We start from the raw sequence: 23,885 nt of genomic DNA on the forward strand, positions 1-23,885 counted from the left end.
TTTCTACTTTCAGTGCTGGCAGCTGTACTGTTTGAGGCTACCAAGCCCTTGAGGAAAGCGACATCTCTACCTACCTCTCATTTCCCAGAGACGGGCCACAGTTTTAGTGCAGAAGAGCACACTTCGCTGTGATGCTTGTAAGGTGCTGTGTAAGATGTTCTCTCAATCAGATTGACCTTATGGTGCAATATTGCCCTCTCCTCCAACTTGTGAATATATTAGCCACATTCAATTGAGTCTGATAATAAGGGAGCTGCCTTAAATATATTAAATTCTTATAAGTTGCATTAAGAAATAGTTGGCTGAGTAGATCATTACATTAAAATTTATAACTCCGACCCCTACTTAGTCAAGTCATAGCACCCAGGCAGTAAGTCTGCACACTATAGTTTATAACTATACATATCTGCTGCTGTTTTCCTCAGCCAGATGTTCAGAGTAGAGGGTACAGTAAAGACAAAGAAAAAAATGTAGGGGATAGGTGACAAATCCATGGGAAACCTACTGACGTTAGTTCTGCTCCTCATGAAACAGCTTGAGTTCACTTCTACCAGCCAGCTCCAATAATAATAATAATAATAATAATAATAATAATAATAATAATAATAATAATAATGTCAACCCAAAATCTATCTTTTGGAGTCAAGATGAGATTTGTCATTCTAAGAGTTTTTGTTTGGACTCTCTCCTTTCTATCTGTGCCCAATGTATTCGTTGCAGAGTTTCTGGGATTATGTCTGTCTGTACATTTGTAACTCTCCTGCTGCCAGGGAATGCTTTTTTGTTCCACATTATACCATTACAACAGTTAGTGCGTGAGTCCTTGAGCACAACCAGGTCTTCTAGACAAAAGAATTTAAAAATCCTTTAAATCCTAAAAAAATACTTTATTTGTGGCAGTGAGACAAATAGGTTTATGATGATCTAATACATTTGGTTCTTCTTGTTCATTCTTTCACCACCTAAATTTTCCATTTTAAATTCCTGCTGTCGGCCATAGCTGTACAGACTTTTTGTTTGTTTGTTTGTTTCCAGTGGCAGGAATGCTTTGCCTCTCCAATTTGGATGAGACAAAGCAGTCAGGTATGGTAGTTGATTCCTGCACCTTTGTTTCGTTTGAAAAAGGTAGACTGCTGGGTTTTGTCTCCAAAGATGCTGACTACAAAGATTATCCAGAGCTCATTGAATGACTGTGGAAACAAGTGTTTATCAAGGCAGACTCTGATAAACTGTCTGAAGCAGAAACCCACAAGGACGATTATATTGTTTGAAGGACGAGTGACTGAGCTACACTGATAAAAGAAAACAAAAGGATTATAATCAGCAGTCTACTAACTACAAACAAAGCTGCATGTTAAAAAAGGGAAAGCCATTACATGTGTCCTAAAACCAACTGAGATGAACCACTGCAGAGTTTGTTCCTGGTTTGTTCCTCACAGGAAAAATCTTGTGAATCAAAGTTGTGCTGCGCTACTGCAAAGATGACAATTTTTTAGCACCAGTGACTGCAGCAGCAGGTCTATTAAGATATTTCAGCCCTGCTGTTCAGAGTGATTTGATCTCTGCTACTTCTTGCAGCAATGTGTGTACACATACATTCTACTCAGGTATACCGCAGAGGTTGGTGAATCCCCATCCTTGTAGCTTTTCAAGACTTGCCATTTCTTGACACAAAATCACAGCTGACCTGACGTAGTGCTGAAAATAATTTTGCATCTATTTGTCAAATCACACAGCAAAGAACAACATGTATGTCATCAGCCTGAGTCAGCCCTAGTTCTGACAAAGAGAAAAAAATATATTTATACCACAAAAGACCATTTCTGATGGACAGGTCAACCAGCACTCTTTCCTCCCCAAAGATTTTTTTTTCAGACTGTCATATACAAGTCCAACACAATTCACTTGTATAAGGCTTCAGGTCTCTTTCCTCTGCACTTTTTTCAAAAAATACAATTCACCTCACTTAACACATAACTCATGCCAGCAAAGATCCTAACACAGTATTTAATCTAATGACAAAACTCTAAACTAAGCATAGATCAAGGCAAGAGAGGGCCAAATGAGGGCAAGCTTACTGCCAGTACTCAGGAAGATGGTCTGCTGGTCCACAGCAGTGGCTGGAAAAAGGTCACATGAAGCAAATGGCAATCTGGCACTCTGTATGTCAAAGTGCTTCAGTTCTGAGGCTAATGGCCACAGAAGGCAGCTGTGACAGAAGAAAGCCTTTAAGAGAAACATGAGCCCTTTGTGGAAAAAAAAGATCAAGTCAGCTGAAGGAGAAGAGTTCCCTCCAACCAGTTAATCGGGCAGACTAAAGAGATCCTAATGAAAAAAAAAAAAAAAAAAACAGCTTTTTTGACCGTAAATCCTATATTTTCATCAAGGCAGTGATGCTTGGAATAATGGCAGTGAGCTACGGAAAGAAAGAACAGGAGAGGACAGGTCTGTAAGCAGTGAACAAGTGTTCAGAGTAAAATGCAGAATTTAGAAATGTACTTTCCAAGAAAAATATATATAGTTTCAGAGCCAAATGAATTTCTGTCACAGTTATGCATACATACAATGCACAGGCTCTGGTCTTTGATTTTTGTAATCCTGAGAATGTTAAAACAGGACAGTATGGAGTGCTGGTGTATTATTATATGTAAGCCTTCAATAGCAAAACTTAATCCATATCACATTAATAAAGAAATTTTAAAATGTGATTAGTATTGTGTCCTAATTAGGAAATAGGAAAGAGGGAAGGACTTGGAAATGCTGTTCTGACTTCTGGATAGGAAGATCAAGCATATGGCTTATGAAGCTGATCACAAATAAGCACTGCATATAGTAAGCGTTTGTTCACTTCAAGCCTTAAAAAAAAAAAACACCACAGAAGTGCTGGAGGAATCAGTGCCTGTAATATTTTTGGTCTTGTTAAAACCATCTGTTAAATGCAAGTTATTTAATTTTTTTATTTCAAATTTGAAATCCACAGAATCCAGAGACACTGTAGGGAAACAGCCAAGCCAGGTGCACTAAGCTAACCACAGCACTTAACACCAAGGAAGAAGATATTCTTCTGTCCCTCAGATGCTGGCTGTCACGCTGGTTCAGGTGAAAAGGTAAGTGCCATGGCAAACAGTAGCAAAGAAGCCCAGGCCTGATCTCAGAGTTAGCTTCACTCTAGCAAAATGCCCTTCTCACAAGTGGCTAGGTGTATCATCAGAGAATAAAAAATACATACTATTTCAGTCACCCTTAGCTCCTGAGATTTGGCTTTCTCTGTTTTAGCATATAAGTGTGCATGCACAGAGACTTTCTCAAGCACCTACCACTTGTCCTTTCAAGCATCCCTCTGAAGCACTGGTTTCAGCATAATCAGTTTTGCAGATTTCCCCTCATCTCATTCTCCATCTCCACAGGGATTCCTTTTGTGTATTCACAAAACACAGTATCAAAATACATCTGCCACTTCTTGTATATTTTACTGAAGTATCTCCTTTATTCTTCTGTACAGATTTTTTTTCTAGCAGTCCAAAGGTTTGTTCAGTTATAGATATTGTCTTAGGCACTGCATAAATATTTCTCTGCTAAAACTGTTAGTCCATATGAAAATCACTTCACACAGTCAAAGAGAAAGGACTTTTATGCAGTTCATTGACTATTGTTTTTATTATTTACTACCATTTCCCTGGTGCTCAGTCTTGGCACTGTCTATGCACATAAACCCTGTCTAGTATAATATACACAGACTTTCTAAAGGTGGAGGGAAGGATCATCTCCTCTGGTCTTCCTTGGTGAGAGATTTATTTATTTTTGGTTTGTGTGGAGGTTTGTCCTTATTTCTTAAAAAAAGAAAAAAAAAAACGCATTGAAGAATGAAGATAAAACACTCTTATGATGTGCTGTTGGTAACAATTCCCTATCCCTGATCATTTGCCCTCAGCCCAAACCTCTGCTTCTACTTTAACAGCACATAAGCCACAGAGAGGAAGTTCTACTTCAAGAGACATCTCTATTTTCTACACACACCACAGATCTACTGAAGCTAATGGAGATCTTGTCCATTTTTGTTTGAACTCCTGCAAAAAGTGTCCAGCAGCTTCTGACATCTCATACTGGGAATTCAAAAGTTTTGAAGGTATCTGGGAAAGCTTCTCCTTATTCATGCTATGAACTCTCCTTCACTAGAAACTGACTCTCATGTCTGACTGCTGTTCTAGCCGGGAGGTTTCACCATCTGAAACTCGTCTCAGAGAGGTGAACAATGTCATTTACTTTAACAAGGATGAAGCTTGCTCTCTAGACTGGGAATATCACAGAGTCACAGAATCATCTATGTTGGAAGAGACCTCCAAGATCACTGAGTCCAACCTCGGACCTAACACTAACAAGTCCTCCACTAAACCATATCACTAAGCTCTACATCTAAACGTCTTCTAAAGACCTCCAGGGACGGTGACTCAACCACTTCCCTGGGCAGCCTATTCCAATGCCTAACAACCCTTTCAGTAAAGAAGTTCTTCCTAATATCCAACCTAAACCTCCCCTGGTGCAACTTTAGCCCATCCCCCCTCATCCTGTCACCAGGCATGTGGGAGAATAGACCAACCCCCACCTCGCTACAGCCTCCTTTAAGGCACCTGTAGAGTGCGATAAGGTTGCCCCTGAGCCTCCTCTTCTCCAGGCTGAACAACCCCAGCTCCCTCAGCCGCTCCTCGTAAGACTTGTTCTCCAGACCCCTCACCAGCTTCGTTGCCCCTCTCTGGACTCGCTCGAGCACTTCCATGTCCTCCTTGTAGCGAGGGGCCCAAAACTGACCACAGTACTCAAGGTGCAGCCTCACCAGAGCTGAGGACAGGGGGACAATCACTTCCCTAGCCCTGCTGGCCACACTGTTTCTTATACAAGCCAGGATGCTGTAGGCCTTCTTGGCCACCTGAGCACACTGCTGGCTCATATTCAGCTGACTATTCAGTCCCACAGAGACAGAAACACATGAGCTCAGCACAACAGCAACAAGCAGTCTTTTAGGTGGGATCATAGGTTGTACCTATTCCCTTTAATAATAAAAGCTGAGGGTCAGCTGATTACGTCTAAATATCCTCCAGGTAAAATGGCAAATCAGCATTTTGTTTCCATTCCAAACTGATCTCTATCTGTCTTCTTACATGGTAAAATAGCTAGGGAAAACACACAGCAAGCAAAGCTCCACAAAGAACACTGATGATTTTCCATGATTTCATGTCATTAAGTGGGTAAATAGGAACAAGGGTGACAGAAGATGGCTCAGAGACTTATTGGAGCACTGCACATGTTTGCTAAGAAGAAGATTCCCTTGAAAAACAAAACGGAAAAAGTTTTAATTTGGACATGAATAGGAGTGTTTTGAGTTCAAGTATTGCAACCATATTACAAAACAAAGCCTGACTTGAGAACATGAGCAAAACCCCTTCTTAAAATGTTACTAGTATTTTAGATCAAACTTTATTTGTATATAAAGATGCACATTTTTAGCTGAGTCACAAAAATGGATGTTGCTCTTTCTATTAAAATAAAGACAATTAAGCAGGAAAACATCAAACTGAAGAAGTGACGATGGTTTTTTTTCTCCATCCATTCCTGAAGTCTTAAAAAGGCAAAATAATTCACAGAACTTCAAAGAATAGTAGGAACAGGTATTTGAGAAGGAAAAAAAAAATCTCTGTGAGGCTGATAGTGTTCTGGAGCTGGTTTTCCTTCTTTTTAAACCTTCACACTGGCCAACTCAACATCCCATGCCTATCTGTTACCTTCTCGTTCCTTATTCTTATGCTTATCCAATATGTCCAAGAAAATCGAGCATTGCTTTTAAAGAATTCTTCCTTGTCTAGCCACATGCTCAGGATTTATGTCTTACCCAGCCCAATCTATATTTCTAGCTCTTTTTTCATCATCCATTTATGTGCAAATACAAGAGTTTGTACTCAAAAAGAAAGTAGTAAAATTTTATTGGTGATACTCTAGCAGGTAGATTAAAAATGGGATGGAGTGAAGGGCAGTCCAACATGTATGTTGTTATTTTCTCAAGTCAGAGTGCTTTTCAGGTCTTGTGCTTTCTCATTAGCTAACAGACCACAGATTAACATAAACCCTCAAAATCTTGTGCTGTAATTCACAGAAGTTACCAAAATCTCTCTTTAGCATAAACAGGAATTCAGAGGGAATTCTGCACCATTTGTGCTGTGCTACTTCCTTTCCTCTTCGCTTCCCAACCAGTCTTACTCTTGTTTTGCTTTATATATATACCCAAATCTAAATTTCTGTTTTCTTAGGAGCACAGATATTCACAAACCATCATTTAGCCTACACCAGTCAGGCTCGAACCATGACACTGAAATGGTACATTCCATAAAGAGTTATGCTAAAGTAACAGCTTCCTGCCTCTAAGCTGACACCAGAACAAAGCAAAACTTTAACAAGCAGTTAGGGTTCCATCTCCAAGTATTAAGGGAAGAGTAAACATTACAAAAAACAGTCCCTTTCATGCCTGACACCAGTTTGGATACTTAAGACCAGAGTCTTAACTATTTGAACAGAAGAATGTGAAGCAGTACCACCAAACACAGCAGCACACAGAGCATTTAACTTCAACGATTAGAAAAGTTTTCCAGGTAGTGACAGCAAACATAAAGTTACGAAGCACAGCAACAAGCTTCCCAACAGTTTTTGCACAGGTCCACATCCAAGACAGTCAGCCTTATTCAGCTAGAAGCAGATCTAGAACTAAAGCTGCAGATTCAGACAAACAAGCCTACTCCAGGTATTGTGTGCTGTTATTATTGTTGTTGTGTTTTGCTGTTTTTAAAGAATTTTAGCACCTTTTCTATCTACAAAACACATCACAAAACCCTATTAAACCTTTGTGGGTATGTCTTAAATTAACCTTTCATTTGTCTGATTTAAAACAAATGCAAACTTTGTTCACCAAAAGTCTTGTTGTATGGGAAGTTTCCTCTTTTGCCAAGATCTTCTACTCCTCCTTAAAACTAGTTGTTATTAAAAGAGAAGATGTGCTTCACCACACACATGCTGCCCTTCCATTTATCATTCGTTACCCATTCAATCATGTGTTGAGAACAAGCCTCTTAGCAGAGGATGTGTTGATTCTGCATGGTACAGAGATGAGGATTCAAGTGAAAGCAATAAAATAAGACCCACAGTTCTCTGTATTACAAACACAAAAATTACACTTAGTCAAAACCAACAAAAGGTTCTTTAAAAAAAAATCTCTTTTTTTCTTCTTGTTTTTTGGTATGTCTAAATAATATTTTTAGAGGTGGAAAGGGCAAAAAGTATAGATTTTGCACAGAAATAATCAAAGTGAGCTCAAGCACTAAAATAATGTTGACATTGGTGAGAAATAAAAAATGTTTGCTCTTCGGGATCTGAAATATTTTAAAAGAACCTGCCTCAATTCTGATCCAGCTTCTGATATTGATTTAGACATGCCAGATACAGATATCAATAAACACAGTTAATACTGCCTCAGGGGGATGTCAGAGAGAGATCAGCTTCTAAAACAGAGCATATAAAACAGCAGCATTTCCCAGAGGAAGGTTCATTTTTGTTTTTCCTGACACACAACCATTTAAAGCACAGAATATATTAAAAAATAATCAGAATAAATAACTTATTAGACAAAAAAAAAAAAAGGCCTATTATATGAAATGTGAATTTTCTGCTGCACTATTTGGAATCACATACTGAAAATATGTCTAAGATCAATTTCAAATAATGCAGCCATCACCAAAATAATACCATACTTTTACAGGTCATACTGTATAAATAAAAAAGCAATATTCTCTTCTTTTTCTACTGCGAGTTATAGACAAAATTTTCAATACTTAGATAGGCCCCGGCAGAATTACCACTGGAGAAATCCACACCATTCTATCATAGTTCAAGACTGCTCTTTCCTAGCTCTTTCCCAATTCAGTTCTGAGTCCAGCAGAGGAACTGATTTATGTTCTCATAGTTGCATTTGGAGAAGGCTGACTTCCTTGGCTGCAAAGGGCCCAAACAGGGTGCCTGATGCAGGAACCTGCAGTTGGAGTTCAGAACTGAGGCACTGTGAATATTCTTTGTCTATACACACAGCAAAACACAAGATAACCCCACGGCACAGTTTGATATAATGAACCATGGTAAAAACCCAGGGCAAGCAGATTCAAATGCATCTCTGTATTGGTTTCACACTGATGGCTAGTTAAATTCCACCACACCACTCTCTCACTGCCTTCCCTTAAAGGAACTGGGGGAGAAAATATGATGAAAAAGGGCTCAACAGTTGAAAGAAAGACAGGGAGATTAATATAATTTGTTGCCTATCGCTTACAGACCAGAGCGGTGAGAAGCTAAAAGCAAACACCTTCCCCCCCATCAACCATTTTCTACCTCCTCCCCCCAGGCAGTGCAAAGGAATTTGGGCTGTGGTCAGTCCCTGACGCTTCATCTCCGCAGCTCCTTCACGGTCACTCCGTGCCCCTGCTCCATGTGGGGTCCCTCCCACGGGATGCCGTCCTTCCCAAACTGAGCCTGCAGGGGGCTGCCCACAGGCAGCAGCTCTTCAAGAACTGCTCCCACATGGCTCCGTACCACGGGGTCCATGCCTCAGGAGCAAACTGCTCCAACCTGGATCCCCCACAGGCGGCAGCTACCCCCAGACCCCCTGCTCCTGCGTGGGCTCCTCTCCGCGGGCTGCAGCTCCGGCCCGGGGCCTGCTCCTGCAGGGGCTCTCCATGGGCCGCAGCCTCCTCCAGGCCACATCCACCTGCTCCACCGGGGGCTCCTCCTCCACGGGCTGCTGCATGGAGATCTGCTCCATGTGGGACCCATGGGCTGCAGGGGGACAGCCTGCTCCACCAGGGTCCTCTCCACAGGCCGCAGGGGAACTTCTGCTGCGTGCCTGGAGCACCTCCTGCCCTCCTGCTGCACTGACCTGGTTCTCATTCCTCTCTCCCAGCTGCTGTTGCACAGCAGGTTTTTCCCTTTCTTCAATCTGCTCTCCCAGAGGCCCACCCAGCATTGCTCCCCGGCTCAGCTCTGGCCAACAGCAGGTCCCTTTTGGAGCCGGCTGGAGCTGGCTCTGATCTGACATGGGGCAGCTGCTGGGCTCTGCTTACAGGGGCTGCCCCTGCAAGACCCCTGCTACCAAAACCTTGACAGGTAAGCCCCATGCAGGTCAGCTCCATCTGACTTCAGCAACAAAATAACCCTCTTCCCTACAAAATGCTTTTTTTGCAGTAAATTGGTTGTTGCAATGTTGTGTGCCCTCCTCTCTTTCCACACTTTAAGTGTAAACTTTTTTTAAAAATAAAACAAAGAACAAAACCAACAACATCTCATGGAGACTGTCTCACTGACAAAGAAACACAAGTATTTACTGAAAATTTCATTAGAAAAAATCAACCAAACTCAAATTCTTGTAAAAGCCCGACATCATACCCTCATTTCTAGCAACGTTTGAAAATTTTGAGTTAATTTGCTCAATAGACATTTTTTCAATAAATAGTATTTATACCACAAAATCTGATTAAATGTTATTAAAAATATATTTCAAGAGAAATGTGACTGAAAAGAAGTATGCAAGAGTACATTGACCATATGATATTTTATTAGATTTTCTCATCTGTCATACAATTGCTCTGCAGATGTTTCCCATGCAGCTGAGATTCCCTCCACAAACCTCATGTGAAATTCCAGCCAGCCACGTCACTCTGTCAGTAATTTTAAAACCACTTTGGAGTTCTCAGCACAATTTTCTTCTGGCAGGACTAGGATTAGCTATCCTGTGCCTTTTTTTTCTTTCTTTTTTCCCCAAAGTCTACCTTCAAAGGAACACTTCTTGACTTAGTTCAGCTGTTTGGTTTGTTCATGAGTTCTATTTTAGACTGTTAACAAAAGGCTGTATCTCTTTTTAAAGGATCATGAAGCATTGTTGTTGTCCTGTGGGTAATGAAGTCCATTGATATGGCTAGTGATGTCTTCACTGATAGTCTACTGCCCCAAAATTTTCTGAACCGTACGTTCTTGGGAAGGTCCTATCCAGAACCATAATCTTATGGATGACAGGTCTACCAAAATCAATAGATTGACCGACAACAGTAAAGTTGTGAACCAAATCTAGTGATCCTGACCAGAAAACCACTGTACAGCAATGAGTTAGCAATCCACATAACAATTTTATCAAGCAGTCCAAGACCCATGCTGTGCTGCGCTGCATGCACAGCTTGGTCTTCAGGCTGTGCTTCACAAGTTTCTTGGCTGCAAGATAAACTCACCCTTCTCACTTTAGTAGAGGAGCTTGCAGACAGCTTCCACTCAGTACTGGCTATTACACTACCTATGTGGCCTTGCCTTTAGTGCAGGAAGTTCTCATGATGGCATCATTACTGTTTGACTGTAGACATGATGAGCTATTTCCATATAGGAAAATTTTATAATAGCTTGAATGACCAAAATGGGAGAATCTTGGCTGTCAAGGGGGCCTCAATGTTGAGCGGTGTGGAGGTCAGCATCCTGTTCAGTGCTACAATTCTTGGGTTTCCAAAAGAGGCATAAGGTTATATATATTATTCACTGTTTACAGTGTTAGCTATAATAAATACAATTTTAAATGAAACCTTACCTACTTTCTTACTGAGGTCATAGCAGACAAGCATGTCCTGGTGCAAAACACCAAATGGTTTAAATGTCTAGAAGATCAATGCCTGAGTGGAAGATGTCAAGTTATCTTGATGGAACATCAAATATATTGAGAAAAAGAGTATGGGAGTCTATCAGACTGTCTCTAAACCAAATTCACTACCGTCCAAGACTAGGAAAAAATAAAATAAAATCTTGAAGTGATTGACATAAAGGTTTACTCTGATTTCCCACTTTTATTTGTTGCCTTTCATCCCAAAACACTCTTCCAAAAATGTCCTCCTCCCAAGCATGTTCCATAAGCTTTATGCTTCTCCAGTCCTGTGTCTGCTGAGAATTTATCTCTACAGATATAAAAAAGGCAGTTGTTTAAGTAAATCAGCAGTGTGTTTTGCCATGTCAGCATTATTACACCAAAATATTGAGGACTTTGATAAAATCACCATGCCCACTAAATAACCCTGAAGATTAACAAGGCCTAACAGTTTGGCTTGGCTGTAAGATGACAAGACAAGAATTTCCTGTCACAAATAAAATCTCTGCATCCAGAGACTTTCTGTTCCTTCTTTCCCCATTTAGCTTCTCTTGACCTAATTTTGAATAATTTCTGAGGTGCAGAAACAGTCAACATTCAGTGGCTGTTGACTCTAAACCACTCAGTTTATCCAGATGATGCTTGAACATATTCAGTAAATATTAACTATATTAAATAATCAGAACAGATACAGTGCAGTGTCAAATGAGATATCATTATTAAAAAACTAAACAACAACAAAAAGCATAGCTTAAGGCAACATGGAAGGTGATCTTTTATATCTTTTATTTCCAACTTTCCTTTTTTTTTTTTTTTGGGGGGGTGGGGAGTAAGGGTGGGGGTGGAATTTCACCAAATTCAAATTCACTAGATTTTTCAGCAACAGATCTAGTAATGATAGCTCGGTAAGAAAATGGCTTTAACAGAATGTTACCATTAACACTAAATTATCCTGAAGTACCCAGGAAATTTCACTTTCTTACAGACAGATTAATTACTTGAGAAACTCATTGCAATATGTCACTGTCATGCTCATTTACACAGCTTTTCTTTCTTCTTGTTGCTGGTACAGATTTGCAAACACCTATTCTGCAGATATCTGAGATAGGAAAGGAGAGGTCAAAACCCTTCTCAATATAAAACAAACAAGCAAACAAACAAAAGAGCACAAAACCACAACCAGTCTTCTCATACATAAAATTTCTTTTGAGTGTTCACTTGCATGATTACAACCAAGAAATGGTCACTTCTCTCTAATGAGGGGCATAATAAGAAATAACCACAAGAAAGCAATAGAGCATTCAACTGTATTTTTGTATGTTTGGTTGCTTGGTTTGATTTGGTTTTGGGGGTGTGTGCACTTTTTTTTTTTAAACAGGTAAATGCAAGAAATCTTCCCTCTTCCACCAGAAAACATTATCAACTTTCTGAATAAATTTTGTACTTTAATTCCAAAGAAGATGCTTTCACTTTAACATCCTACCTATTTTTCAAGGGAAGCTTGTCTCAGGGGGAGGGGGGCAAAGGCCTTTTATTCAGTGTCATATTCCTAACTGTACTTTGCTGTCTCGGACCCAGTTCAGATGCTCAGCCTGTGCAAAAGCAATGACAGTGGAAAGTAAGTTGGAGTGTAACAAAGATCTGAGAACAAAAAAAGGAAAACTAAAGAGCGTGAAAGTTTCATGTCACTTCATCAGTCCAAGCTGTGACACCCCAATGCATGTCTATATTGTCTTCATTTAATCCTACTATTTTCTATGTTTCCTTTTATTTTTTTAAGCTACAAGACCAAAAATATTTTTAAGCTTTATACTAGATGGTTCTCCTGTTCTGTTATACTCCTTGTTATTTGCAGTTTGGAGATGTGAGAGAAATTGCCTGTAAATGCCTATGGCACCCTCCTAAAACAAACTTGTCTAAAATGTGATTACATGCATAAAGACATTTTTCAGCAGTTACAGAAAGGAAGCAATGTGCAAGGAATATGGCCTCCTGTGCCTCAGCAGATTCTTCAAAATGCAGGTTTCAAAAAAATGGCTGCAAAGTCTTTGGCATGATGAAAAAGCTTAGAAAAACAAATATTGAAGAAAGCTGTAGAGGAAAAACCTACGTACAAGAAACCTGGTAACAGCCAGCCAACAGCCACTATCTCAATATCATTCTAACTCTACCTTGTCATTTTGCCACAAAGTTCAGAGAGAGACACCACCATGAATTTGTCCAGCTGAAGCTGCAGTGATCAATTGCAACTTCCTATAAACAGATAACACCTTACACTTTATCTAGTATAGAGAATCTAATTCTCTAGTATAAGTGCTGGAAACCTTTCAGTCAAACTTTTCCAAAAATATGTATAAGTGATAGTAGGACAGCTTTTCAAGCCCACAGTACAAAAGACAAAAAGCTTGGGGGTGGGGACAGTTAAGATTCTAGTATTTCACATAATTCCATTTCATGAAACTATGCACAGGTGCACTTGTGACAGAAAAGTTTCAAAATCTTAAAATGTCACTATAGTGCCATTTTTTCCAGCTATCTCTAGTATCTAGCTTCACCAAACTGTACCAAACTGATGTTCAGTTGCCAGTGATATTCCTGTTATTTCTGCTGATATCTCTGCAACAGAATGTATCTGCAAACATCAAAAGGAAATAATTTCTTATGGTGATGAAAAGAACTTAACACAGTAAAAACAAATATTATCAGTGTGATTATTGTTTGTGGTCCTTACACATTCTCAGACACAGAACTTTCTCAGTCTATTTAATGACAGTTATCAGAAACTTTGAAATCATTAACGATAAAAAGTTCATGCAAAAATGAACATTAAGGAAAACTGTCGGTGCTGAATTGCCCATGTACAAAATTTTCATGACATTTAATATCATAGATAAGCAGAAAAAAATATTATTAGGTATATCCGGCTTCAGCTGTTGCACAATACTTAAAAGTGAGATTTTTGTGCAGTTTGGCAAGAAAATATATAAGCGAAGAAACAGAGAAGAATAAGTGCAAAACACTCTTCAATTTTGACTTCAAAAGTAACTGTGTTAAACCAACATGCTGTTAATCCAGCAAGATATTTTTTCTCACACATTTTGTTATAGGAAAGCAAAACATAAACTCAATGGGTACATTCAGTTATTCACGATAATTAAAAAGAGAATGAACTGGTGAGCTCACAACATAAATAGAATTGTCAAAATTAAAAAAGGAATAAAGCACAAATTGGCAAAATGCAAGTAAGGCACATGCATCTGTCAGAAAAAGTGTTATAAGCAGAAGGCAGAAAGACCAAGCCAAATGGGGAATAAACTGCTAAGTCAGTCAGACCAGTCAGACCTTGGAGGTTTAATAGACAGTAACCTTAGAGAACTGCAAGCCAATAAAAGTATCACTCAAAAAATATATCAACCAGGGCTTCATTAAAATTCGAGGGGGAGGAGGAGGAAGTGGGGAGAAGAGGGGACACAGAGGTAGAGAAGGAGAGTTAAATGGGGGCAGGAATTTCTAAATAACATTCATATGGAACAACACATTTGCATTTGAAGTATGTTACTATTTCAAGCAATATACAGATGTGAGTTCTTAACAATACCTAATTTAGAGCTTCTTGAAGATGAGGAGTATTAGCCACAGCGCACACAATCAACATACCTAGTATGTAAATACTAGATTTTCACACATGCATCCCCTGAAAGTTATGGAGATGCTAAGAACTGATAAAATTTACTTTGAGTTATGAAAATGCATATACTTCCTTTACCAAGATGTTTTTCAACTAACTAGTCCTTGTCTCCAGCCCCCTAAAGTGGATTAAGGTTTTACTTAAGCTTCTGCTAACATTTCTATGAGATTTGCCAGCCAAATATCTTCCAGGTGCTTTTATGGAATTAAAAAGTACAATAAAGGACAGCGTTTTCTTGCTGTTGTTTTAATATTTACATGTTCAGTAAAACAGAGTATGTAGACACTGTAAATGGTTCAATATATGTGAACGAGTTTTTCATCAGTGATTTTCTATCACTGCATTCCCACCAGAGAAAATGCCCCACTCCACGGGGGAAAGAAAAAAAAAAAAAAAAAGTGAACATAGCTATGGTAAAGTTAATGTAAGGTATACAAAACTGAAAACAGTCAGGAACTACCTCACTTTGGGGTGAAATGAATTACATCATAGACCCTACAAAACCAGATCAGAAAAAATCATGAAAGACAATCAGGAAAGTGTTAGTTACAATAGCATATCACAGAACTGTTTGGACATACCACATTGGATGCAATTATATAATACTATACAGTACTGTATAACTATCCCACCCATACACTGATATAGCACAGCACTGAACTGTAAAAGCTCCTGGCTAGCTAGCATTTTTATGGCAGAGTGTTTATGCCTATACAACAGAATGGTTAACAGCAAGGGAATATAACACCACTGTGGAAAACAAGTACCGAGCTGTTATAGATTTCAAACGGCAGGTGCTATCACAGACTTCTAAATTGGCTTGGAAGAATGAAAGATTCATGTGAAGGTGAAGTCCACAGAACTGCACAGTTTGACTACAAAAGAGAAACACAAGAGGTCAAGAAGCAGCTTGTGTGACAGAAGCAACTCCTAAAACATTCACATCGAACACCAGGAAGAAAGGCACTATTTTCATGTTTTACTGCAACAGCTGCAGAAGTATGTCATGGCTTGTGGTCTTTTTAAACATCAGGTAACCAAAACAAAGAAAAATAAGGTTATCTTAACTAACACAAGCACCACACATAATTAACTGAAAGAAACCTTTTTTAATTACAGAAAATTACAAATATTAACAAAACAAAACAAACAAAAAGATTAAGTTGATTCGGAGAGGTGATACACTAACTCTAAATGGCTAAAGCCATTTTACATAAGTGGCACACCAAGTCACGGGCATGAAGGGAAATTGCAATTTCAGGTGCTATTTCTTCTTCTAACAGAAGATGTATATGGGATCACTAACAGGAGTAAGGAAGTTAATAGCAGATGCTATTCTGATGGATGTATTTTGGTCAAGCTTCTGGGCTCAACACAGAGATAGCTGAAGTTTAGCAACCTGTGATCTACAAGAGATTACACTAAATGATTCTTCTGCCCCAAAATGTATTGAACTTTTTTATTGCCTGTGTTGCACATACACCTTGCTGAAGTTCACCACTTTGCAGATGTAGAATTCAATTGGGTCTGTATTACAGATTGCAGTATCTTCCAGAAGAAGAGAAATCAGTAACAAACTCTATAGGACCTCTTATACATTCTCCTGCAAGTGAACGAAATCTTTCTACAAGTACAAAACAGGATCTTATTTTATAAATTCTTAGGAACATTTAAATATTGATGGCAATAGCAAGAGTCATTCAACAAATTATTTTCCTATTTCAGAATCAGCATGAGTAAATTAAATTGATTATATCATCACAGAATATAAATTTGGAAATGTAGAACTACATCTCTGACTCATAATATTTGCAGTTATCTGATCAAAGAATAATCCCTGAGCTGTTTCCATCAGATATTTCTTTACATGTCATCAAGATTCACTACAGTAGATGTGGCAAAATACATAATTATGGCTTTTAAAATTTACAAGTGACCACTCATGAAAGACACAGGAAAAAATTATTTTCCTCTTTTTGCTAGGATACCAGCCCCTCCTCCCCAGGCAACATCAACATAGCTCTAGTTAAAACATCATTTCAAAACCTGGTAGCTGACATCCACTAGAGGATTGTACTGGGAACCCTGCAGAAGACTTCAAACAGTAAGTGATCTTCAATAGGCCTTGTCTGCTCTACTTATCCTTACACATAAGGTTTGAGAAACCCATATGTTAGCATGAGTAGCAACTGTAAGAAAGTCTGCCAGAGTGCACTGTGCCAGCTTGTGCTGCGCACTGGTGGATGTTAAGAAGAGATAACACCCCAATCTGTCCAAAGAAGATGCATGATTCTGTTTGTTGCACACAATGAAAGGCACAATGGTATGTGAGGGAGGAGGAACTTCTCCATGAATGGGATTGGCCCAGCATGCTGTGGGAAAATCCATGCAGCATCTATCCAATGCTGCACAGAACTGGGATTCCCAGCATCTGAAGGGATGTAAGATTTACTTGCTGCCTAGGTTCCTCTTTTTACTCTATCTTATTAAAACAGCTATTTTATTATGCCATTTGTTGTCAGGTGTTTCTTACTGAGATGCAGTAAGAATGCTGTACCATCTCTCTCTCCTCTCACTCTTCACCCCCCGTCATTCCCAGTGCAGAATAAAGGTGCAGATGTTATTCACATGCAGAAGTTCTACAAAGACAAACATCTTATCATTACTCAGCTTCTCCGGTGTCAGTACAGCAAGGGAGTACAACAGCAATGAACATTTTGCTTATCCATACAAACGAGGTTAAACTTAACTCCACACAGACCTTAGTATACACATCTAACTGCAAGAACATAAGAAGATATCACTTCCTATAGTACATTAAACCCTTCTGCCAGAGATGACTGCTTTGTAACAGGAATGATAGAAGTGCTGACTAAAGTGGGGATCATAACTTCTTGAAGAGGACTAGAGGACATTTACAGTTGCAATAACATCCCAAACACTGTAATATTTTTGTTTTAGAGATCATACCTCAGAGCACTGAGAGATGGAGTTACAATGATCCCTTTTATATACTTTAAACAATAATGTGAAAAAAATAGGGATATGCCAGCCACAGACAAGTTTGTCAAATTGCTCATTGTCATGGAATCGATTTTACACACCTCTCATGTAGCAGTAATTAAGGATTTGTTATACACTTTTATGGTAAATAGCAAGGTTAGATTGTATTGTATGTAACAGCACTTAATCAGCATTTAATCATCAGCCAGTTTAACACAATAATTTCAACAGAATTTGCTGCAATAGAAACAATAACTTAATTAAAGGCTAGAGAATAGCAAGGTTCACCCAAGACTTACTGCAGGGTCCTGGGGGGGTTCTAAACTAGTCGCCTGCTTCCAAAATACTCCCTAGAGTGAATTACTCACCCTGCACACTCATCAGCATTTGTCCATGGATAAGCTTGTTCCTCAAGGAGTCAACCTTGAGATGAACATCCTCTCAGGGGTACCCTGAGAGGCATCCCAGCTCAGGGGGAGATCGAGGGTGCAGCCTACTGCAGTCCCTGGAGAGCTCAAGGGGCTCTTTGCTTAGTACTACTATTTATAGGACTGCAAGATGATTGTTAGTCAGTACTTTTCCATCCTGCCTATGGTTCAGATAAGGCAATTTTGGTATTTTCCACTAACTAACCCTGCCTTCCAGAATGTACAGTTCTGGTACTTCCCAGATAGGGCTTGTCCAGGCTGCAGCGCCCAAGATGCGGTCAGGGTGTGCCTGTTTGTACTCACCCATTATGCTTCTTGTCTATTGACAAGATTGATATAATATTAGTTAATCTTGTGCCATAGCTGAGTTGGGAAAAAAGCTACTGCACCACAGACATCAAGGGTTACAGCCCACTGAGATCCATGAAGAGCTCAAATAAGCTTTTCTCTAAATGCTGTATTTATAAAATAAAGAGATTGACTCATGGTCAAACCCAGATTCCTTACCATGTTCTGGAACTGCTGTGCAAGGCATAGCCAAATTGAGGCCTACTCTGGCTCATAAGCCTGAGCAAGACTTATGTCAAGTGCAGGAGAAGAGCATACCCACCACAGTCATAAAGTTCTCTAAGTAATGCTGCTGCTTTAGCTGTCCAAGAACATGGAGAACACCAATTGGCAGAAGTAGTTTTGCCAGAGAGATATATGACCACATTTTTTAAACAGCAGGAGAGCTTATCAATAATCCAACTTTCTTTAAATTTTAAAACTACAAGAAAGCAATGAGAACAATGGTATACCAGTTTTTCTAGGTTTTATCTGTACATAACTTTAGCACCAATCATACTGAAGTACATTTTTCTTAATGTCACTTGGAAAGAACCACTGGAAATAATAAACAGAACACATTGCATATGTAAACAGCTACCAATTACAGTTACCTATTAATCCTCTTTTTGATTTCAGGACTAAGATTCCCCTAAAACTTCTAAATCAGGCCCAGTCAGCGTGGGTTTATGAAAGGCAGGTCCTGCTTGACGAACCTGATCTCCTTCTATGACAAAGTGACACGCTTAGTGGATGAGGGAAAGGCTGTGGATGTGGTCTACCTTGACTTTAGTAAGGCTTTTGCCACCGTTTACCACAGCATTCTCCTCAAGAAACTGGCTGCTCTTGGCTTGGACTGGCGTACACTTTGTTGGGTTAAAAACTGGCTGGGTAGCCGGGCCCAAAGAGTCGTGGTGAATGGAGTCAAATCCAGTTGGAGGCCGGTCACTAGTGGAGTCCCCCAGGGCTCAATACTAGGGCCAGTCCTCTCTAATATCTTTATCGATGATCTGGATGAGGGGATTGAGTGCACCCTCAGTAAGTTTGCAGATGACACCAAGTTAGGTGCGTGTGTCGATCTGCTCGAGGGAAAGAAGGCTCTGCAGGAGGATCTGGATAGGCTGGACCGATGGGCTGAGGCCAACTGTATGTAGTTCAACAAGGCCAAGTGCTGGGTCCTGCACCTGGGGCGCAACAACCCCAAGCAGCACTACAGGCTGGGAGATGAGTGGTTGGAAAGCTGCCTGGCAGAGAAGGACCTGGGAATACTGGTTGATAGTCGGCTGAATATGAGCCAGCAGTGTGCTCAGGTGGCCAAGAAGGCCTACAGCATCCTGGCTTGTATAAGAAACAGTGTGGCCAGCAGGGCTAGGGAAGTGATTGTCCCCCTGTCCTCAGCTCTGGTGAGGCTGCACCTTGAGTACTGTGGTCAGTTTTGGGCCCCTCACCACAAGAAGGACGTCGAGGTGCTCGAGCGAGTCCAGAGAGGGGCAACGAAGCTGGTGAGGGGTCTGGAGAACAAGTCTTACGAGGAGCGGCTGAGGGAGCTGGGGTTGTTCAGCCTGGAGAAGAGGAGGCTCAGGGGCAACCTTATCGCACTCTACAGGTGCCTTAAAGGAGGCTGTAGTGAGGTGGGGATTGGTCTATTCTCCCACATGCCTGGTGACAGGATGAGGGGGGATGGGCTAAAGTTGCACCAGGGGAGGTTTAGGTTGGATATTAGGAAGAACTTCTTTACTGAAAGGGTTGTTAGGCATTGGAATAGGCTGCCCAGGGAAGTGGTTGAGTCACCGTCCCTGGAGGTCTTTAGAAGACGTTTAGATGTAGAGCTTAGTGATATGGTTTAGTGGAGGACTTGTTAGTGTTAGGTCCAAGGTTGGACTCGGTGATCTTGGAGGTCTCTTCCAACCTAGATGATTCTGTGATTCTGTAATTTCAGTAAGAATATTGCAGATAGATTTGAATAGACTGTGTACATGTACCACTCAGTAAAAAACAAATTTAAAATAAAATAAAATAAAATAAATATGGAAAGGGGTATAAAATACAGGAAAGGTTTTTCAAAACATGAAACTCCATTTCTAATAACTTTCTCTTTTTATAACAGCTGCAAGTTGTACCACCTAAGAACCAAAGAAGAATATTTTGTCAAAAACATTTTTTTCTCCCTCATGATAGAGACATTTTCTAAACAGAAGCCTAAAGAAGCAGAAGATGGGTCTTTGAAATCAAAACTGCAAACCCTGCATGAATACAAATAATAAGTACAGATATGCAAACAACTTCATCATCATACAACAGAAAAGAGAGCCTAGATGCTTCCTTATTATTTAACACAAAGACAGCAAGTGGGTTAGGAATGGAGGGAAGAATCTACTGATTTAGTCCACCTACACATGACAGTAAGTAGGATTTACTTATATTAATATGACTGGCAAAACATTACCTGGTTGTTTTGGTTTAACCCAGCAAGCAGCTAAGCACCACACTGCTGTTCGCTCACTCCACAGTGGGATGGGGGAGAGAATCAAGAAAAAAAAAAGTAAAACTTGTGGGTTGAGATAAAGACAATTCAATAGGACAGAAAAGCATAGGAAAATAATAATTCTGATAAAGGAATATACAAAGAAAGTGATGCACAATGCAATTGCTCACCACTCACTGATTGATGCCCAGCCAGACCCCAAGCAGCAGCCTCTGCCCCTTACCCCAGGTAACCCCCCAAGTTTTATTGTTCAGCACAATGCCATATGGTATGGAATAGCCCTTTGGTTAGTCTGGGTCAGCTGTCCTGGCTGTGTTCCCTACCAGCTCCTACTGCAACCCCAGACTCCTCACTGGCAAGGCAGCAGGAGAAACTGAAGTCCTTAACTCTATGTACACGCTGCTCTGCAACAAGTAAAGCACTGGTGTGTTATCAGCATTATTCTCATCTGAAATTAAAAACACAGCACCATACCAGCTACTAGGAAGAAAATTAACTCTATCCCAGACAAAACCAGGACACTGGTTCTCTTCAGACAGGAGCTGCTCATGAACTACTTGTGATTAATTGCACTTTTCAGTGCTGTGCTTTGACATGAAAACTGCAGTTCACGAGCAAATGATGAGCAGCACAGACAGATGCAGAAGGGGTAGAGCAGAAAGCTGTGGATGGATCCCATCTGCCTTTTTTTTTTTTTCCCATCCCACACATCAGCCAGAGACCCCATTATGTCAGATATTTTCATATTTTTTCTTAATTCTTTTAATTAATATTCTGAAGTACGTTTAGAGCGAAGGCGTGCAGCAATATTAAACATAGGTATAGATTTTTAGAAAGTTACTTTTTACAGCATTCTATTGTGTGTTTTTATAGGACTGTTCAGAAAACTGTCAGTTTCCTATTTCCCTGTTGACACATTGGCTTGTGTGATTTGTCACAAGGGTTGTCTGTGTCATATTATGTGACATAATACAAAGAAGCTGAGAAAATGAGATGTGACAAGCCAACTAATGCACTGAGCCAGCACGGAAATTTAAAAGCAGTGCATATCTTAAAACAGAGTTGATTTCTCCCTTCTCCCCTCTCCATCCGTCCTGTCCCCCAAGCCCACATGGTTTCTCCTGCAACACAGTGAGGGTCAATTCTTCATTACCTATGTTTAAGCAGCAAATTTTCCTTCCAGCATTGACTGTGACAAATAAGTATTTTCTCATAAGCCAGAATACAGGCAACTAAGTTTTATTTAGTGCTGTCTGGAGTCTGAAATCATGTGTATAAAGCTTCTTCCAAGAGTAAAGAAGTAAGCTATGAAGAAAAAAAGCAATATTCAGAGAAGATCTATGAATAAAATTCCAGTCTGTAAGCAATAATAAACAAGGTTAGCTAGAGAAAATTGCAGTAATCATTGGCAACATAAAAGTAAAGATGCATCCTTTGCATAGGAAGTGTCTTTCAATAGCAGTAAATAATTTTATTATCAGGTTCATTTAGAGTTGCAGTACTACAGCAGTATCTGTTTTTCCCTCCCTTATCACCCGATTCCTGTTGGCTCTGGTTTGTAAAGAAAAACAATGCAACAAATTCCCCATTATCAGTTGTCAACATTCCTGGAATTATAGGGAAACCTATTCTTCCAATACTGAACTCAGATGTTAGTTTGTAGTAACAGTATGAGACAATAAGTCCCTTTTTCACATAGCCTATTCTATACTGTCATGACACTGGAATACTTCTAGGATAGATATTCTAGATTTAGAAATATTATGCTAGAGTAAAAATATTCTTAGAGTAATTTAAATTAAATTTGAGAATTATAGTTAATTGTGAGCAAAGCCTGAATTTTTGTTTAAAGCATTTGATCAAGCTTTATAAAGAAATTCTCAAAACATTTGGATGACCAATGGGACAATTTAGAGTTATTGTGCCGTAATAACCACCATATGAAAAATATTCTTTTCCATAATGGAAACAATATGGATTTATAAGAAATCATAAAACAACTTAGAATACAGGAATCTATGTACTCTCAGACTTCTACTTGCTCAGTACCGTGTTTTGTTTTTTTTTTTTAAGATTGGTTATATACTGGTTGCTTCATAATAGTGTCATCCTTTGCTTATTTTAACAAGTGGTAAAACTGTGTATACTTGGGGAACATATGCAGAACATAGCATTTTAATCACTTTTATTCTTCAGATTTAATGGATACAATCAAAAAAGCATAGTTAAAAAAAAAAAAAAAAACAACTCAAATCCCAAAGCAATGTCCTGATTGAAGCAATTTTAACCCATAGTGTAATAAAATTATACTTTATAGTTCCTGTAAAAAGAATTAGGCAGTGCAGAATATCACTTAAAGTACAATATATTTTAGGACTTCCCATTTAGACTCATTTTATTCATCTCTTTCTTTCTTATTGCAACCCTTATAAAACTACTGTAAAGTAAAACCCATTAATATTTGTATAAACATTTCCAGATTTCCTCATGGAAACCTCTACAGAGGTGTAAAATAAACATTATTGTTTTGCTGATGTGTGATCTGTGAGGTGGCTGACTATAGTATCATCATAACAATAATACCTGAAACTTGGTACCAGCAGTCCTGTTACCTCAAGGCTGTCTAACCCTGTGGGGCTGGGACTCCACATATACATCCTGTGTTCCCAAACAGAGGGTAGGTAACTGGGGCTAGATATATATACAGAGCATTGAAACTAAAAATAATAATAATAATAATAAATGCTGGGACCCCTAAGTCTGGATAGGATAGGGTCACAGTTGGTCCTCAGCACAAGAAAGATTTGGACCTGATAGAGTGAGTTCAGAGGGCTACGAAGTCGATCAAAGATCTGGAGCACCTCTCCAAGGAAGACAGTGCTGGGGCTGTTCAGCCTCGAGAAGAGAAGGTTCTGGGGAGACCTCATTGCAGTCTTTCTGTACTTAAAGCGAGCTTTTAAAAAATATGGAGAGTGACTTTTTACACAGGCAGATAGTGATAGGACAAGGGGAAATGATTTTAAAGTAAAAGAGAATAGATTTAGACTAGACATCAGGAAGAAGTTATTCACTGTAAGGGTAGTGAGGCACTGGAGCAGGTTGCCCAGAGAAGCTGTGGATGCCCCATCCCTGGAGGTGTTCAAGGCCAGGCTGGATGGGGCCTTGGCCAACCTACCTAGTGGTTGGCATCCTTATCCTATCCTTGAGCCCTCTGCATCATATTTTCTCCCCCTTTCCTCTTGAGGAGGG

At 39.6% G+C, this 23,885-nt stretch overlaps 1 long non-coding RNA gene across 1 annotated transcript; it reads left to right on the top strand.

Moving 5' to 3' along the window:
- The first annotated feature begins 9,664 nt into the window (after window positions 1–9,664).
- LOC121065118 lies at window positions 9,665–17,901 on the top strand. The gene is made up of 3 exons (XR_005816913.1): window positions 9,665–9,679; window positions 10,395–10,397; window positions 17,799–17,901. It is a non-coding gene; the product is annotated as an uncharacterized LOC121065118 (long non-coding RNA).
- The last annotated feature ends 5,984 nt before the right edge of the window (window positions 17,902–23,885 follow it).

Source organism: Cygnus olor, chromosome 2 (assembly GCF_009769625.2).
Source record: "Cygnus olor isolate bCygOlo1 chromosome 2, bCygOlo1.pri.v2, whole genome shotgun sequence".
Lineage (NCBI taxonomy): Eukaryota > Metazoa > Chordata > Aves > Anseriformes > Anatidae > Cygnus > Cygnus olor.